Genomic DNA, 6,230 nt, shown 5'->3' on the forward strand with positions numbered 1-6,230 from the left:
CACAGAGGGCACGGCAGCGGCAGGGTCAGACAGGGAGGAGTTTGGCTAACTTATCTACGAGTCTAATCAGGCTCCGACCATACATTACCAAACTGTTCACCATCTCAATGTGGATGAAAAAGCACTGTTCCTTGTTACTATTTCTGTGTTTTTACTGTATGTCCCCAAGAATTACAGTCTAAGCTAAACAACACGTAATAGCTGGGCTTAATATTTTTATAACCATAATTAATAATATTTTTTTCCAATATACGTCCTATCGTTAAATAGGTCATGAAGGTCATTACGATTTTTCTCTTTTTTGTGTGTGAAATAAATCCATAATTTTATTCAGAAAAAAACAATCTGGTAACACTTGTTTAGAATAGGAAACACTTGTTAACTATTAACTATGATATTTCTCTCAATGAATTTTTAATTTGGTGCTTTTTAATAGAAGGTAGTTGTTAGGTTTAGGTATTGGGTAAGATTAGGGATGTAGAATAAGTTCAAGTTGAATAAGGCATTCATATGTTCTTAATTAGCACTAACACATGGCTAATATTCTAGTAATATGGATGCTAATAAGCATCTAATACTGTAGGTGTTACCTATTCTAAAGTGTTACCAAAAATCTTAATATCCGGTCAGGATGGGAAGGAATGGGTAATGTTGAGACTCTGTTGAGTTGTCCCGTGATGTCCGTGTCTCCGTCTAGTACAGCAGTGTAGCACACATTGATGGGCACATCACAGACAGGCAGAGAGCTGCAGAAGTGAAGCCCTCCCTCCCTTTCCACTGTGTTTGTCCTGGTGTGGAGGTGAGTGGTGATCAACAAAAGACTAAGTTAAACTTGTGCTTCGAATTTACAGCTAATTATGCAAAAGACAATTTTTTTTCTCAGCTAACATGAAATAAGTTAGCTTCAGTTAAGACAAGGCAATATATCATGCATACAGGCTAACTTAAAACAATAAAATGTAACATCAGCTGAATACAGTAAAATTAATAAAGTCATCAGAATCACCAACTGATATGCAAATCAGGCGTTAAGTATAATGCGCTAATTTGCATACATTTGACACAAGGCATTGCAGATGGAAAGGGTAAACTAAATAACTAAAGCATAACACTACAGAAGTTAATAACTTACATCAAGAGTATTTTCCCTTGAAATGTTATGTTTTAATATGCAGATAAATGTGGTTTTATTAACAAAGTTCGGGAGAAGCACGATCAGATAATCATCCAATTTGGCACAGGTGCATCTCGTTTAGCTAATAATCTTAAATAGCACGCAAGCGTATATATATCCAGTCTTCCTACCTCCTGTCCCACGACAGTTTTTCGGCATAGACCGTTTGTCAGCATTCGGTTCGCTCTGTCCGTCATCTTATCACAGGCCCAATCTTCCTTCCGACGAAGATATCTATCCGCCGAACACCAACAAGCGTCATCGCGTCAGCTGCTCTTCTCACCAAGCCACACGTTGTGGCCAAAAGCTCGTGCAAATCCTTGAGCTCGCCTCACTCGACAACACGATTTTCTCGCCAGGACCGGGCTCTCTTATAATGCTGGATCGCAGCCGTGCTCCAGTTCTCAGCGCAGTAAACCTCTCTCGCTTTTTCAGCCGTGGCGCAGTTCGATGCTGCCTCCACTAGCGGCGAAGACCGTGCGTTATTGTAGTGGCATGTCGTTCGTGAAAGAATCGTTTTTTCGAATGAATCTTCTAGGCGAACGAATCGTTCTCAGTTTACACTCATTCATGAAGAATTTTTCAGAGTTGTCATCCACAATGAGCGAGTTTCATATGAGTCTCAGAGATCGAGAGCTCTCATTCGTGAACGAAAGGACTAAACCGGTATACATGTCGAGTTGATTAAACGGATACATGTCGTTCGTAAACGCAATGAACTGGTACATATCTTAACAAAATTGATGAGAGTAAACCGGGTCAGTTAGCCATTTAGCATGTCAATCTTGCAAAATGTAAAGCGCAGTTATAGGTACTGTGCACATATTGTTTACATGTTTAGCATACAAAAGATAAATTCCACGTTTAATCCCAGATTTATGAACGTGAATATATAGATCAATATATGAACCGTCTGACCAAACAATTAAAATGCTAATCATGCAAGAAAACCTCGTGATTTGCTCATCTGAACAATTTAAATAGACGTTATATATAGAATGCGCTTATGAAGACGCCAAAATTTGTTAAACGGCGTTATGACTTAACTCTGTCCGATGACGATGCCACTTTTTAACCACGAAGCAAAGGCTTTTTGCAGAGTTGTCATCCACACCGAAATCTCTAAAGACATTACATTTGCTTTACTGTGCATGTTTAAACCTCACTGAGATTATACAGACATAAGTTTCATGCAATTATTCCGGCAGGATCAATTATTTAGGGACATATTTCACCTTTTCCTGGCATGATTATTCAGAATTTTTCACGCTACTGCCTCGTGTTTGGCTGCAGAACAACAAGTGTGAGTAAATTTTCTATCGTCTTTTTAGGACTGTTATATGAAAAGCATGCAAAGTAAATGTCTTTAGAAACGGCTTGAATTTGAATTACTGCAATTAACGTTACTGCTATAGACATGTCTATTGGTACAATGGTTTATAAAACTAAACATGCTACATCGTTTCAAAGCCTCTATTTTCACAGTCCATACTACAACAGGAAAACAGCATCCCAAATTTATCTGCTCCGGAGGCTGTTTAAAAGGGCCCGAAGGCCAAAACAAGAGGAAAAGATGCTTTTCCAACAGGACTGTATTAATTCAGACAAGGTTTGAGCAATTGTCAAATCAGCCAACAACTACAGCAGCCAAAGCAAGCATGAAGCTACTTTTACTTGCAACACGGGCCTGCACATCTCAGTATTTCCATCCTGTTACTTCTGCTAGCAGTGCAGGCTACACAGGTTCTTCAAGACATCACACACCCCAGCCCCTTCCCACGACCCACAGCTACAGCAGCTGAAGCAAACGTGAGGCCGCCTCCATTCGTAAACGCGCCCTCAACTCTTCCGCTCCCTCATGCTACTAACCATTTTTCTGTTCAGTGGCCTCCAGATTTGCCAGAAGGCAGAGGGTACCAAGACCTATTATTGGTCAGGCCGATTATTTTATTTATTTATATATCTATCTCGAACCCTCTTCAGCCAACCCCTCTAACGCCAGCTCATCCCCTTTCACTAAAACTCCTAATCTACCATAGCTAACTCTCCTAACATGCCCTATCTATCTGTAATGGTCAATCCTCACTTCAGCCATCCTTCCGCAGGAGCTTTCTCTGTATCTCCCCACCGCCGCAGCATTGTCCGCTCCCGCAGGAGCCTTCTCTATATCTCCCCACCGCCGCAGTATTGTCCGCTCCTGCAGGAGCCTTTTCTGTTTTTTCCTCACTGCCGCAGCAGTCTCCGCTTCCGCAGGAGCCTCTACCTATATTTCACCACTGCCGCAGCAGTGTCTGCTCCCGCAGGAGCCTCTACCTATATTTCACCACTGCCGCAGCAGTGTCTGCTCCCGCAGGAGCCTCTACCTATATTTCACCACTGCCGCAGCAGTGTCTGCTCCCGCAGGAGCCTCTACCTATATTTCACCACTGCCGCAGCAGTGTCTTCTCCCGCAGGAGCCTCTACCTATATTTCACCACTGCCGCAGCAGTCTCCGCTTCCGCAGGAACCTCTACCTATATTTCACCACTGCCGCAGCAGTGTCTGCTCCCGCAGGAGCCTCTACCTATATTTCACCACTGCCGCAGCAGTGTCTTCTCCCGCAGGAGCCTCTACCTATATTTCACCACTGCTGCAGCAGTGTCTTCTCCCGCAGGAGCCTCTACCTATATTTCACCACTGCCGCAGCGGTGTCTGCTCCCGCAGGAGCCTCTACCTATATTTCACCACTGCCGCAGCGGTGTCTGCTCCCGCAGGAGCCTCTACCTATATTTCACCACTGCCGCAGCGGTGTCTGCTCCCGCAGGAGCCTCTACCTATATTTCACCACTGCCGCAGCGGTGTCTGCTCCCGCAGGAGCCTCTACCTATATTTCACCACTGCTGCAGCAGTGTCTTCTCCCGCAGGAGCCTCTACCTATATTTCACCACTGCCGCAGCGGTGTCTGCTCCCGCAGGAGCCTCTACCTATATTTCACCACTGCCGCAGCGGTGTCTGCTCCCGCAGGAGCCTCTACCTATATTTCACCACTGCCGCAGCAGTGTCTTCTCCCGCAGGAGCCTCTACCTATATTTCACCACTGCCGCAGCGGTGTCTGCTCCCGCAGGAGCCTCTACCTATATTTCACCACTGCCGCAGCAGTGTCTGCTCCCGCAGGAGCCTCTACCTATATTTCACCACTGCCGCAGCAGTGTCTTCTCCCGCAGGAGCCTCTACCTATATTTCACCACTGCCGCAGCAGTCTCCGCTTCCGCAGGAGCCTCTACCTATATTTCACCACTGCCGCAGCAGTGTCTGCTCCCGCAGGAGCCTCTACCTATATTTCACCACTGCCGCAGCAGTGTCTTCTCCCGCAGGAGCCTCTACCTATATTTCACCACTGCCGCAGCAGTGTCTTCTCCCGCAGGAGCCTCTACCTATATTTCACCACTGCCGCAGCAGTCTCCGCTTCCGCAGGAGCCTCTACCTATATTTCACCACTGCCGCAGCAGTGTCTGCTCCCGCAGGAGCCTCTACCTATATTTCACCACTGCCGCAGCAGTGTCTGCTCCCGCAGGAGCCTCTACCTATATTTCACCACTGCCGCAGCAGTGTCTGCTCCCGCAGGAGCCTCTACCTATATTTCACCACTGCCGCAGCAGTGTCTGCTCCCGCAGGAGCCTCTACCTATATTTCACCACTGCCGCAGCAGTGTCTGCTCCCGCAGGAGCCTCTACCTATATTTCACCACTGCCATAGCAGTGTCTGCTCCTGCAGGAGCCCTTTCCATCCTTCCCTACTGCCGCAATTCTCGCTGCCGCAAGAGCCTCAAAAAAAAAAAATTAAAAAAAATAAATAAATAAATAAATAAAAATATATATTTTATGTCCATTCTCCAATTCAACCTCATCAGGCTCGCTTTTGTCTAACTCCGGAACGCCCAATCTAAATTCACGATGGACCCTCCTTTCATCAACGACTCTGGTTTAAAAATATTAGTAATCAAGTATTCTTAAAAAAAAAAAAAAAAAAAAAAAAAAAAAAAATCCATCGATTAATCGAGTAATAAAATAAAATGTGTTTTTGCTTAATTATACTGATGTGCGCATGCACAGTAAATCTGATGGGTAGGATAAAATGTCAGGACCCCAGACTTTTATTTAGTCGGGTTGACGTACCTTTTCAGTTCTGTGTATGTGATGTGATGCTAGTTTTACTTAAATCAAATGGTCAAATGCTCATGAACTGACTGTCAGAGCAGTTCTGGAGATGTTGTTCAAGTCCTTATTTAGTGAGACCGCAGACGCAGAAATTACCGTGAGCGTAACGCGCGCTTCAGTGTGTGTGTGATAAAGGAAGTCGCGCTCCTGCTCCATTCATTAACAGAGACACACAGAACATGCAGGATTTACATTTAAATACTGTTCCGGCTTAATATTTAGAGATATTAATTCGTGAATTGGATGTAAGTGCAATTACCTATTTTGATTCATTCATTCAAAAAAAAAAAAAAATTAATAATAAAATAAATAATAATAATAATAATAATTGGCAAGTTCTTTGCCATTCCGCGTTCAACTGTAAATTCCGTTTTTGTGACTGGATTCCGCGATCCCCTCCACGTTTTCTGCATCGCGGAAATTGTAGGGCCCTAGTTGTGGTATGCTAGCTCTATCTTGCAATGGACACATGCCACAACGTTCTCTTTACGTCCTCAAATCAAAACACTGCTGACCCCTTGCAGTACGTGATTTTCGGACGCAGCGCTTGTCTCCTTCTGCCAACAAAAAAAAAAAAAAAAAAAAAGCGTTGTCACATTTTAAAAAATACAATAAATCATTGCGAAAGAACCTGACGTGAGATTTAGAATAAATTAAAAGAAGCTTCGAAGCAGAGGAATTTGCCTACATCATTTTTTGTAATCGCGTTACTCGAGGAATCGTTTCAGCCCTAAACTTAAGCAGCTCAAAAGGGGCCTCTCACATAATCCGATAGATGCCCTCGGTTGTTGCTCATCAGACATTTAAAAAAAAAAAAAAAAAAAAAAAAAAAAAAGATTCCTCCTTAAATCATGTTGTGT

The sequence above is a fragment of the Carassius auratus genome, unplaced genomic scaffold (assembly GCF_003368295.1).
Source record: "Carassius auratus strain Wakin unplaced genomic scaffold, ASM336829v1 scaf_tig00217098, whole genome shotgun sequence".
Classification (NCBI taxonomy): domain Eukaryota; kingdom Metazoa; phylum Chordata; class Actinopteri; order Cypriniformes; family Cyprinidae; genus Carassius; species Carassius auratus.